Here is a 14,368-nt window from a genome sequence, read left to right on the forward strand (position 1 = left end):
TATATATATATACAGTATACCTTTTACTATCCTGCCTCTTCTTCTCCCAGTCCAGTAAAGGTTTTGCAGTAAGCCTATTATGCCATTAATCCCAGCAATACAATATCATCAGCTGACAACACCACAAGCTCGCACACCCCACCCTCATTCATTAGAGCCATTCCAACATTTCAAACCTAATAAGTAATAATTAGTACGGCTCTGTACTGAACATCAGCCTTAAAGCAAGGCATGTGATTCACAGGCTATAAATGCCGCAGTGCATTAGGAAGAAGGAATTATATGTATTGATTGCTCATTAAATCATCACCAACACACTGAACTAGTCTTACCTCCAACAAGGATATCATCAGGCAGGCTTGAATTGCTTGATGCTGTAGCTGCATGTGCTGGATATTCAGCCAAAACACATCGTTTGACATGGCGGGGTGCTGATGCTTGCTCAGCAGCAGTTCCAGGAACAGGAAGGGCTGCTGGAGTCACTGGTGCTGGCTGAGAGGCAGATGTGTGAGGCACATTAAATGGAGTCAAAGCAGCAGGCTGAGCAGGGGAGGGAAAGGTAGCTGCAGCAACAGGCAGGGTAGCTGGATGAGATGGGTCAGTCTCTGGCAACGGCTGGCCCTCAATGGCTTTGTCGCCAATAAGAGAGAGCAAGATCTCCTCCAGTGGTGTGCGCTCCTTACAGTCCGGTGGCCCTCCACCTAAAATAATAAGCACCAGCATAAGATGTACAGGAAATTCTTTCATTTTTTCATCGTTGAAAGGACACCATAAAATTTCAAAACCACAAGCAGGATACACTGACATTAAAGTATACTGTATGGTACTGTAATTGCGGTCCCTTCCCTAAACTTAAGGAAAAAAAACTGTTTTTGCTAACAATGCTGCATGTTTTACACATGTAGTGACACCCTTATAATTTTTAATAATGTAAATATGCCTGTCTCCTCTAGTGTTGATATCCTTGCAGTAACACTGACAGCCAACCTAAGTTGGACATCTCATGTCAGATCTAATGTTAAAGCTGCTTCTAAAAACTGGGACTACTGTAACGAGTTTGAGAATTCTTCACACATAAGCAGTTGGTCACTATAGTATACAAAAGGCATGTGCATTCTCAGATGGAATACTGCTCACTCTTGTGGAGTGGTGGCATTGAGGCATTTGGACAAAATTCAAAACAAAGCTACTAGATTAATCAACAACCCTGCAGTCACGCAGGATCTTCCTCCATTGTTCATGCGAAGAAATGTTGCATCCCTTGTTTTACTCTACAGATAATATTACGGCAAATGTTCCGAGGAACTTACTTCATTGTACCACCTTTTTGCATGTTTCCTTGCAGTACTAGGGCTGCTGAGAATGCCCATAATTTTACACTCTCACCACCACTATGTAGAACTTCCAATTATCAAAATTATTTTATCCCCAGAACTACTAAGTTACACTCTCTTCGTCAGTCTTTCACCCTCCATCCTCTCCACATGGCCAAACCACCTCAGTGTGTTCCTCATAACGCTTCCTATCACATACACATCCACACCTCATAGCTCCTTGGAGTTGCTTTCCAGAAACATTCAATCTACAACAGTTCAAAATGGACTTTTTAGTTTTCCTACCTCCATTCATTGTCTCTTTTAAAAAATAAAGTCATGCACTAAAGATGTTGCCTAACTTAAACCTAACTTTCCTATAATTCAATAGTGTATATATAAAAATATGTGCACTGCATCTAATGTACTTAGACCCTTTATCAATTTTCAAAATTATAATGCAATGCACAATATAATATCCATGCATGTTTTATGGTATATAAAATGCGTTACTTACAGAACAGTGCCCCCAAAATCAACCATAGTGCACCCGACAACGGGGCAAGCAAGATACAGCCCAGTATGCCCGGGAATGTGCCGACACCACCACACGGACCCCACGGGGTAGCCGCCACCAGTCGGAACAACTCCCGGCAACAGCGACATATGTCAGTCCGGGCCGTGCGCCCCTATGTCACGCAGCCACCACGCCGTCGTCGTCGTAGGAGAAGGACACTACCTTCACGGAGTGGGATTGTTGAACCAGCTAGGGGTGGAATTGTTATAGACACTCCAGACGGCGCCCCTCCTCGTGAGACGGCCTATTGTCACTCCGAAAGTGTTCTGGTAGAGACGGCCTATTGTCGCTCCCGCCCTCGTGAGACGATCTATTGTCGCTCCGAAAGTGTTTCGGTAGAGACGGCCTATTGTCGCTCCCCTCCTCGTGAGACGGCCTATTGTCGCTCCGAAAGTGTCCCGGTAGAGACGACCTATTGTCGCCACCGCTCTCGTGAGATGGCTTATTGTCGCTCCGAAAGTGTTCTGGTAGAGACGGTCTATTGTCGCTCCCCTTCTCGTGAGACGGCCTATTGTCGCTCCGAAAGTGTCCTGGTAGAGACGGCCTATTGTCGCTCCCCTCCTCGTGAGACGACCTATTGTCGCTACGAAGGTGCCCTGGTAGAGACGGCCTATTGTCGCTCCCCCCCTCGTGAGATGGCCTATTGTCGCTCTGAGGGTCCCCTGGCAGAGACGGCCTATTGTCGCTCTGAGGGTCCCCTGGCAGAGACGGCCTATTGTCGCTCCCGCCCTCGTGAGATGGCCCACTGTAACTCCGAAGGTGCACAGAAGGAGGCAAGGAGCGAGACGTCACCCCGGCAGGAAACAAGAGCCCAGGCCTCCCATCCCAGAGTGGCCCAGACAGGCCTCACAGCCTCCCCTGGCCTCCGCTCCCTACGTCTGGCTCTAGAGCAGACGCACCTGACGGGCCCCAGTGTAAGTCGATGCCGCAGCCCTCCCCTCTCGGCACCCCTAGACGCTGGAGACCGCAGTCTGCAGTCTCTCTTGATTCTCCCCAGGACACCTGGGCGCGATCTCCATACGCCCCTACGACGACGTAAGGCTCCCACTTCCGGCTGAGACTTACAACAGAGGTTCCTGGAGCTATTCGGGCCCAGTCCCGAGGGCCATACTCCTGAGCCCTGTCCGGGAGCCACGGGTAGCCCAGGACACGACAGGACGCCCTTACGAGTTGTCCCGTGCCCTCTTAGTACGCCTCCCCTTGGCGATGCCCCTAGCCCGGCAGGATTGCCGACGGCCTGTTCCCGCCTATCCCCACGATGAATACGTGTGATGTTACAGTGCAAGTGATTTAGGTTAAGTGTGATTTCCCCTAGTATAGTATTGTGCAGTGACCTAATATAGTGAGTATCGGGGCAAGTAAGATCACAGTGAGAGAATGAAGGACGAGTGTGTGGAACAAGATATGATGAACTATATTTATGAGTGACGTCCCTTATATCCAATTAGTAAGCCTGTGCCGCCTGGCGATTCCTCCGTAGTGACATACCCCTATTACTGTGAGCCCTAAAGAAATATTATGAGAGAGTATTAGCGATATTCTCCCACTCACGCTGCCCGTAAATCTTGTACGACACTCTCTCGTCCCAGTATCTAGAGTAAGAGTAAATTAAGAATAAAATCAATTACCAAAGTCCCTTTGCTAGTGGAAAACGTGTAGTCCTCATTGTTAATATTTGCCTCTCTTCAGTATTACCATAACTCCCTCCTAGCCGTTGCAAGTCACTCCCCGCACCCTCCCCCCTTTTCCCCCCTTGTGAGAACTCACCCCCGTGCCTCCCCCGCGCGCCTATATTCACTGTACCCTGAATACACTAGGATTGATTGTGTTGGCATTAATGTCAGATAAGCAAGTATCCTGCGAGATACCCATGTCCTAGATAAGGTTTTATATTGCTATGTATTATGTTGTAATATCTGCTGATTTGTCCTGTGTCAGATTGTTGTAATATACGTGTAAAGGATATTGCCTAGAGTTTTTGTGTCCTGCCTCTCTTTATTGCACTAAGCTCCGGTCTCGAAAGAGGACCCTGCTCCACGTTAGGTGTAGTAGGAACGAGAAGTCGAGTCTACTTTCACCTAGCATTACATTGGTGGCCAGCGGTGGTTCTAGACCCGGGCGTAAAAGAGAGGTAATCAGGAATATTTGGCAAAATGGCAACTAAATCGCACATTCAATTACCCAAATTTGACCCCGACCAGTATGATATACACACATATCTGGCAATAATTAAACCCTTACTGGATATTGGCTTTGAAAACGACCAACAGAAAATTGCAATCATACTACCACTGTTGGGTAAAGCGGCGGCGAACAAAGCACCGAAAATCGTCCCAGAACTCACCTGGCAGAACTTTACAAAGTTCACTGTACAAGCCATTACCCCGTCATTAGGGATAGTAGTGGCTCTATCCCAATTGGATAGTTTTTCATTCGACGGGGATTTAGATAATACCCTGATACAGGCAAGACGCCTGGTTACTACTGCCTACCCAGAGGCAGATGAAGAAACCCGGGATCAGCATACATTTAACACTCTGCTCAGAGTGCTCCCAAGTGTTGTTAAGCAACACTTCACTATCCATGACCCAACAGGAGACATGGATAGAGATATACAGCTGATACGGCGCCTCCTGACCGCCTGCCCTTCTCCACAGCAAATCAATGTTGTTAAGAAATTCCCCACCCGACCCCCGGCTCCTCCAGCCACACCACGTCCACCTCTGCCTCACACCAGCTCGACCCCGGCGCCTAGCCCGCCCAGGGCACACCCCTCCCGTCGGCGCCCGGCCCCGCGAGAAAACGCGAACCTAATTCTTGTCAACCCATGGGAATTCACAGCCTGCAACTCCCACTGCCCCCTTCATGACACACGGGACCAGCTTAAAGCTGCTTGCCGCAGAATCACAGCCCCGGCTTCGCGTAAAGTGTTCGCCTTAGAAGGCGAGGCCCCAGGGGATGAGCTGACGCACGTGTACGAGCCCCATTCAAGAGAACTGGAGCAGGAACAGGAGAATGAAAGCTCTAGCCAGCTGGATTTTTAGGCCCTTCCGCACACCAACCCACGGTGGCGGGGGCCATTACCCCTAAGTATCGCCCCCCAGTATACCACAAGATGAAAATAAATGGCGTGAAGGCCAGACTGCTAGTCGATATGGGAGCGGCCAGGTCCTGCCTTTACAGCCACTATTTCTCCCGCTACAAATCACGGTTTGGCCCACTCCACCCTACTACCACTCACCTTGTGGATGCGGGGGATGGCCCCCTACCCATCCGTGGGGAAACCCGGGCCCTACGGGTCGACACCCACCAGCCGGTGTCCACCCAAACCCCATTCATCATTTTTTATTCCTCCTGCCGGTGTTATGATGGGTATTTAGGGCTGGACTTGCTCCAAAAACTCGGAGCCACGATCGACTGTCGCCACCGACAACTTCAGTTCCGCCCCTCACCCCGTTCCACCCCAGCCGTTTGCACATGCACGCCGCGGTCCCGGCCGGAGGATTCGCCCCCTTCCTCCCCCCAGTGCCTCCCTTCCCCCTCCTATCCCTGCCCCCCTCTCCTCCCCCTCCCGTGCCTTTCCACTCCACTCCTGCTCCCTCTTTCCCCACCACCGTCTCCACCGCTGTTACCATCCCCTCCCACCATGAGGCTTGGGTGCCCCTTAACAGGCCCTCAGGTCCATCCGTTTTGTTCTCCCCCCTCCTCCCCTCCGGACCCCTTTCTGCCTGCCTTGTGTCCCCCACCTTCCTCCCACCCCACCACGCCGCCATCCACATTGCCAATCTCGCCCCGTCCCCTCTAACCCTCTCCAAGGGGCTTATCGTCGGAGAGATGGAGGAAGCCGAGCCCTGTGCCCCATCCCCCTCCCACCTCCCCACCCCTCTACCCCCCATCCCCGACCATCTCTCCAACCAGCAGTCAGACACCCTACGCCGCCTCCTCCTGGATTTCCAGGATTTGTTTGCGACAGGACCAGCAGATAAAGGGCATACCACATACCTGTCGCACGAAATTCATACAACAGGCGCACTTATACGACAACCATCCCGTCGTAAGAACCCCTGACAGAGAGAAGAGGAGGACCGCCAGGTGCGCGAAATGGTAGAGGCAGGTGTTATTTCCCCCTCCACCAGCCCTTGGTCCTCCCCCGTCGTTCTAGTAAAGAAGAAAGACGGCACGATGCGATTTTGCATCGACTACCGCCGTGTGAACGATGTCACCATTAAAGATGCCACCCCCCTCCCCCACATTGATGATTCCCTAGACTCCCTCTATGGGGCGTCTTGGTTTTCTACCCTCGACCTCCAGTCTGGATACTGGCAGGTCACCGTCCATCCGGATGGCAAGACGGCTTTTTCCACCAGTAATGGCAAACATTACGAATTTAATATTCTGCCATTCGGCCTCTGCAACGCCCCTGCCACTTTCTCCAGACTAATGGAATCTGTCTTGAGTGGCCTCACTTGGGAAATATGTTTAGCTTATCTTGATGACGTCATTGTTTTTAGCCAGACCTGAGCCGACCACTTGCAGCGCCTCCGTTGAGTTTTCACCAGAATTCGCCAGGCAGGCCTCAAGCTACATCCTTCTAAATGTGTCCTGGCCGCTAAGACCATCTCGTTCCTAGGACATACTATTTCCCAAGCAGGAATTTCCCCAGATCCTGACAAGCTCCATGCCATAGCGGACATACCGCCGCTGCAGGATGTCCACGGCGTCCGCGCCTTCCTGGGACTCACGTCCTATTACCGTCGCTTCGTGAAGGGATTCGCGCAGATCATTAAGCCTCTTCACGACTTGACACGAAAAGGGGAACCTTTCCTCTGGACCGAGGACTGACGAGCTGTTTTTCAACAGCTAAAAGACAAGCTCGTCTCTGCCCCCATCGTGGCCTTCCCCGACTATGCCCTCCCTTTTCGCCTCTACACAGATGTATCCCTTACCGCGATAGGCGCCGTCCTAGCCCAGGTACAGGCCGGCAGAGAACACATCATTGCCTGCACCAGTCACACTCTGAACCCGGCCGAAAAGAATTATGCCGCCACCAAGCGAGAATGCCTCGGTATAATCTGGGCCCTCCAATATTTTAGGGCTTATCTTTCCGGGACTCAAGTCACGATAATAACCGACCACCAATCACTCTAGTGGTTGCGCCAATCAGACTCCCATAACGCCCAACTCGTCCGGTGGCGTGACACCCTAGAGGAGTTTCAGTACGAGATTTCACACAGACCCGGAAAGCTCCACACCAATGCAGATGCCCTCTCCCGCCTCCCCATTCATGCGGTACAACCGGACCCCGACCTCCTACAACTCTGGCACCACAAGGAACGGCCCCCCTGGATCCCTGCTCACCTATTCCCCAAGCCATGCCGACAGGGCGACCACCTTCTAACCCCGTCCGGGCACATCCTCTTGACCCTCGATGCGGCACGTGACACCCTGCGCCACCTCCATGCCCACAATGGCATCCACTTGGGCACCAAAAAATTACTACAGGTGTTCAATGATATTTACTGGGCCCCAAATCCCTCCACCCTCGCCAAGGAAAATTACCCAGACTTGCCGCGCCTGCGCGCTTGGAAAAGATATCACCCGGACTGCCGGGCCATCAGGCCATATCACCGCCCACAAGCCCTGGCAACTCCTGGCGATCGACGTAGTGGGTCCTCTTCCCCCTAAATCTGGATATATATACCTGGTCACTTTTGTTGACACGTACTCCAAAGTCGTAGTAGCCTGCCCGGTTAAGGAACATCATGCCGTCGCTGTCGCCGATGCCCTGCTCCGACACGTGTTCCCTTACTTTGGCATTCCCCAAGCCATCCATTCCGATAATGCCCCCGAGTTCTCCGGGAAAATCTGGGAGGAGCTAGCCAGCATTTTTGGATATAAGATCTCCCACTCCTCACCATACTGGCTACAAGGGAACACCGTATGTGAACGTAGCCATCGTACCCTCATCAATCAGCTACGCACCCGAATCGAGGCTAAAAAAGATGACGATTGGCAGGCACATGTAAAAATTGTCCAGTGGGGCATGAATTCGTGCCCCCGAGAAGACGGGGTTTCCCCCCATGAAAGAATCTTTGGAGAAACTCCCCTTCTACTATCCCTACGCCATCACCTGCAACCGCCCACTTCCGCTCCCACTACAGACCCGCTACACCTGCTAAAACGGCGGATATACCACCTGCAAAAGAACCTGGACCTTGGACCCGACACAGCCTCCAATCCTTTCAACCCGGGTGACACAGTCGTCATTGCCCAGCTCCACACTCCCCACAAGCTTGCCCCCCACTTCACGGGGCCCCACACGATCATTAAAGCCCCCAACCCATACCAGGTAGTCATAGACTATCACGGCACTCCCCATACCCTCCGCAACCGTCACGTGCGACCTTTCCGCACGCCCACCTCCCCCACTCCTGCCCCACACCCCCAGCCCCCTCTGGCCCCCGCACCACCCTCTACAGTCACATATGAATGCTATGTTTCCTCCTCACCCTCCCACTCCACCCCCCCTACAACCTCCACCTCCCCGGCCGCCACCACCCCCAGCACCTCACCTGATGCCTCCCCCGCCACTCCTCCCTCACCCTCACCCCTTCCCTCTGTGGCCCCCCCCTCAACGCCCACTCCCACCTCTTCTGCCCACACCACCACGCCCTCACCACAACCCACCACCACCACCCCTCCCCCACCCACCATCCGTACACCCTCTCCGCCAACACCGTGCCCCACCGTGCCCACAACATGCAAAACAACCCGCCCATCCCATATGCCCACTTCTTCCCCCACCCCGACCCTCAAGACCACCACCACCCGCTCGGGCCGCCTCTCATGCCCGCCCGCCTGATACACACACACCCCTACACCATCCACGACTTCACACCATCAAGCTACATCAGGCCCAAATCTCCTCTACCTGTACTCCCCAGAGACTCAACGCCGCATTACCACGGCACAAATCCGGCCCTTACCCGCGGTATCCAGCATTCAGCTCCCAACCACACCGACAGCCACACCAAGCAAGATGAGAGTGAGGCGGGCCGTATGGGCACCTACCCTTGGCAGGAACCACAGACTCCGCGGGCCACACCACCTCCTAAACCTCCTCCAGTCTACCACCACCACCTCCACACTCTTCCTCACCTGCGACCCAGAACAAGAAGAGAACCCCTACACTGTCGCCTGGCAAACTGCGCTGCAACACCTCCAGCCCGTGTACAGCACCTCCAACACACAAGCGTTCCACCTCCAGCCACGAGGACGTGACTTTTTACAGGGGGAGAGTGGTAAAATGCGTGACTTAAAGAACAGTGCCCCCGAAATATACCATAGTGCCTCTGGCGACAGGGCAAGCCAAATACAGCTCAGTATGCCCGAGGATGTGCCGACACCCCCACACAGACCCCACGGGGTAGCCGCCACCAGTCACAACCACTCCCGGCAACAGCGACATATGTCAGCCCGGGCCGTGCGCCCCTATGTCACGCAGCCACCACGTCGTCGCCACCGTAGGAGAAAGACACTGCCTTCATGGAGTGGAATTGTTGAGCCAGCTAGAGGTGGAGTTGTCATAGGCACTCCAGACGGCGCACCTCCAGTGGAGACGATCTATGGTCGCTCCCATCCTCATGAGACGATCTATGGTCACTCCGAAAGTGCTCCGGTAGAGACGATCTATGGACTCTCCCATCCTCGTGAGACGATCTATGGTCGCTCCGAAAGTGCTCCGGTAGAGACAATCTATGGTCGCTCCCATCCTCGTGAGACGATCTATGGTCGCTCCGAAAGTGCTCCGGTAGAGACGATCTATGATCGCTCCCATCCTCGTGAGACGATCTATGGTCGCTCCGAAAGTGCTCTGGTAGAGACGGCCTATGGTCGCTCCCATCCTCATGAGACAATCTATGGTCGCTCCGAAAGTGCTCGGGTAGAGACGATCTATGGTCGCTCCCATCCTCGTGAGACGATCTATGGTCGCTCCAAGAGTGTCTTAGTAGAGGCGGCCTATTGTCGCTCCCTTCCTCGTGAGACGATCTATTGTCGCTCCAAAGGTGTGCAGAAAGAGGTAAGGAGAGAGACGTCCCTACGGCAGGAGACTAGAGCCCATGCAGGCTTCCTGTCCCAGAATGACCCAGACGGGCCTCACAGCCTCCCCTGGTCTCTGTTCCCTACGTCTGGCTCTAGAGCAGACGCACCCGACTGACCCCAGTGGAAGTCACTGCCGCAGCCCTCCTCTGTCGGCGCCCCTAGACGCTGGAGACCGTAGCCCGCAGTCTCTCTCGATTCTCCCCAGGACACCCGGGCGCGATCTCCCTGCGCCCCCACGACGCCGTAAGGTCCTCACTACAGGCCAAGACTTATCACAGAGATTCCTGGAGCTATTCGGCCCCAGTCCCGAGGGCCACACTCCTGAGCCCAGCCCGGAAACCAAGGGTAGCCCAGGACGCAAGAGGACGCCCTTACGAGATATCCCGTGCCCTCTTGGCACGCCTCGCATTGGCGGTGCCCCTAGCCCGGCAGGATCGCCGAAGACATGTTCCTGCCTATCCCCTTGATGAATACGTGTGATACTGTAGTACGAGTGATTTCGGTTAAGTGTGATTTCCCCTAGTATAAGTAGTGTGCAGTGATTTCTTATAATGAATATCGGGGCAAATAAGATCACAGTGAGAAGCTAAAGGACGAGTGTGTGGAACAAGATCTGATGAACTATGTTTATGAGTGACATCTCTTTTATACAATTAGTAAGCCTGTGCCGCCTGGAGTCTCCCCTATAATGACATACCCCAATTACTGTGAGCTCTAAAGGAATATTGTGAAAGGGAGTATTAATGGTATTCTCTCCCTCCCCCATGCTACCCATAAATCTTGTTTATCACTCTCTCTCACCCCAATATCCCGAGTAAGTGTAAATCAAGGATAAAATCATTTACTAAATTCCCTTGGCTAGTAGAAACCGTATAAACTTCACGGCTAATATCTGCCGCTCTCCAGTATTACCATAACTTTCCCCTAGCCGTCACAAGTCACTCCCCGCACCCTCCCCTATCCCCTCCTCGTGAAACTTACCCCACCAACCCGCGCCCCCACGCGCTCTTATATTCACTGCCTCTTGATACACTAGGATTGATTGTGTTGTCATTACTATCAGAAAAGCAAGTATCCTGCGAGATACCCATATCCTAGATAAGGTTTTATATTGCTATATATTGTGCTGTAATATCTGCTGACTTGTCCTGTGTCTGATTGTGGTAATATACGTGTAAAGGTTGTTGTCTAGAGTTTTTGTGTCCTGCCTCTATTGCACTAAGCTCCGGTCTCGAAAGAGGACCCCGCTCCACGTTAGGTGTAATAAGAACGAGAAGTCGAGCCTAATTTCACCTAGCATTACATTAATATATACATAGACAGGGAGACTATATAACATGTACACCCTAAGAAGATACATATACACAGTCGCATACACATATAGATACATAGACAAAAACGATATGCATTATAAAATTACCTGTTGATTCAAAATCCCAGCACTAGCTAGGACAATACCTGCACATGCACATGCACCTGATGTGTGCATGTGTGGAAAACACACACCTACACACATCCACACACACATAAGCACAGAGGTAGCACCTGAAGTATCTCATCGTTTTCCACTGTATGACAGAAAACGTGGCTTATATTTGCTATGAAAAATAACACACAACGCAATGGTAAACGACAGTAATTGTAATAGATCCTTCCAGCTTGGCTAGCTACTGTCCAGTTCTACTGCACTTGCATATTTGATTTCATGCAAAACGTGCTTGCTATTACCCGCTTCATAATATGCATCACCGGAACACAGGAGCTACAGTCCAACCCAATTCACTCATCCTGTACTAAGTCGAAAGGCTGATCGAGTACACAAGGACCACTGAAGGCGATAACCACAGTACACCAAGGTTTACAGAGGAAAGACAGTTTCACCCTCACGTTTTTACATTCTTTTTTAATATGCTTCTCGGCTACTTACTTACCAGCATAGAAGAGAGACTGAACAAGGTTAGCTACGATTACGTGGCGCACATGTTATGAGTGATAACTTTAACTAGAACTAAGTGGTGATAATGAAAGGTGTACACAATTTAGAGCTTCAGTACTCGTTTTAAGTCAACCTTTGAGGGAACAAACCAGAGATTCGTGGCTGAATCGGTAGTGAGGCGGCTTGCAGTCCTAATGGACTCAGGATCGAATCCCGGCTGGGGCAGGGAACAGTTTATGGACTTGAATTTCCTAAAAAAGAAAGCAGTCTTTCCTGATCTACCAGATGACCCCCCGACATGTCGTAAAAGTATCCCCGCTAATACCAGTACACCAGTCCTATGTAAGACAGCCCTAGCATGTATTCAATATGGACGGTGGGTGTTAGCGCCAAAGTGGTGATTTGTGGAGGTGTAGGAGGACTACTGGGCCTTGGGATAGGCCACTGTTCCCAAGAAATAGGCCCTGAGCCTTTGCCCAGAGTCGGACACGTTAAGAAAAAAAAAATGTTGATTCCTTCTTTGTTCATTAACTTGTGATGATTTCCCACTCGTTTCATCATTTAACTTTGATAATCTATCATGTATTAAAGGTTAGTTTTCTTTTTCCCACATATAAATAGAAAGCTTGTCATTACCACTGAATTCCTATGTATGTTATACGAGACAAGAAGAAAAATTAGCATAATGATGTGGAGCGGTGTTGAGGTAGGCAGGAGTAGATGGTCAGGGGTGTAGGGTAGCAGTCGAGAGCATACTTACCTGGCACAGGAGATACCGTGATCACGAAGGCGGTTCTCCCGGGGCGAGGCCCACCATTGCACTCCGGTGGTGCTGACCCCTGCGATTAACCCAAATGTGGTTAACTCGAGTGCGCAATTTTTGGTAGCGGGGGACTGCGTTCGCGCTATCCCCCATACGAATGAACAAGACATAGGATGTGCTCAGGACTTGTGATACTAAATTCAACAAAATTTTGTCATTCTGTATACGTCTTCACGATTTATATCACCAGGGGATGATGATCGATTGATTTTAGCCAATTTACAACCTCTTCAAAACCACCACCACTGTGGTTACAGCTATTGTGGGTTATTGTGTACATTGATGTACGTTTTGAATAAAGTTGATAAAAGCACAGATCCTTGAGCTACTTTACACATACCTGCATTGCAAAGGTTCCGGAAAACTCTTCCTTGTATGTATTCACATTTTCCTGTCGTGATTATAACTTTGAGTAGTTCGATGCATAGTACAGAAATTTTAGATTAGTAGTATACAAACGTTGTGTCTCAGTCTTCCGTGCCAGACTGTCATGGTCACAGTTGACGTCATTAGAGATCAGCGGTGTGTTTTGTATGTGCTATGGTTAATTAGGTTGTACTGAGTTATGGGATTTTATGAGTTCCCTGATAGTGATGCGTCGTGCAACCACTTCATCGCTTTAAGACTGTATGAATATTGCATAGCCATTAAAATAATAATAATAATTATTATTATTATTTATTTCAGCAAGGTGATCAGTTGGTTCATTTTGGGGGATGAATGTCGTCTCGTTTGTGTGTGTGTGTGTGTGTGTGTGTGTGTGTGTCTGTAAAATCACTGCATGCTAGGAAGGATGTGCTAGTGGTAACCTATGAGTAAGGAAGGTGTTGTAAAATATCACTGACGGTTTGTATGGCCCTTTCAAATTCCCTACGAACATTGTTTAACGTTACATTTACTTCCTGTGCTAAGAGCAGAGGAAGGAAAAACAAATATAAAAAATTATATACAGGTATATGTTATGCTGAGTGTTTTTAGGTCGACTTCTCGTCCTAAAAGCACTAGCGACTCAGCGGGGTCCTCTTTCCGGACCGGAAGTAAAGCACCCACAAAGGAACAGGACATAAAAACCAGGCAGTATACCTTAACACATCTATTGACTTAATTCTACCCAGTTACAATACAACACAGAGTGATATTTGAGATACAGGAGACAGGGACACAGAGTTAGCCTTTGACACCACAGTGCACAGTCACACTTAACACACGGTATAATGCATGTACACTAATGTCCTGAACTATATGTATTGATACCCGTATTTCATCATTAGGCAGAATATATATTTAGTTGGAAGCAAGGGGAATAAACAAGATTAAGAGTCCGTGGGGGAAATACTACTATAAATAAGACAGGGTGCGGATCGCGACACTTGATGTAGTCACTTAGTCGCGGCGGCACTTACACACAGACTTTTGACTCGCCCGCGCACCCTAGTCTCCGTTCACAGTTACTGAAAGTTCTTTTACTTGGCGACTCACACAATTACTATAAGTTCTCTTACTGAGGGTTTAAGTCATTTTCTGTTCTGCCGGGTATCGAGTTCTTATAGACTAATAGTAACTGTCACTGGCTTTACACTGGTCTTCACTCGGTCACTGTTCACTGTTATTTCCCC

The 14,368-nt window shown here is 50.5% G+C and overlaps 1 non-coding gene across 1 annotated transcript; it reads left to right on the forward strand.

The window, feature by feature from the left end:
- Positions 1-12,681: 12,681 nt before the first annotated feature.
- LOC145394290 (U1 spliceosomal RNA) lies at positions 12,682-12,844 on the forward strand. Its single transcript, XR_013896367.1, has one exon. It is a non-coding gene; the product is annotated as a U1 spliceosomal RNA (small nuclear RNA).
- Positions 12,845-14,368: the final 1,524 nt, after the last annotated feature.

This window comes from Coenobita brevimanus, chromosome 3, assembly GCF_032717465.1.
Source record: "Coenobita brevimanus isolate Jiangsu-jjx chromosome 3, ASM3271746v2, whole genome shotgun sequence".
In the NCBI taxonomy this organism is placed as follows: domain Eukaryota; kingdom Metazoa; phylum Arthropoda; class Malacostraca; order Decapoda; family Coenobitidae; genus Coenobita; species Coenobita brevimanus.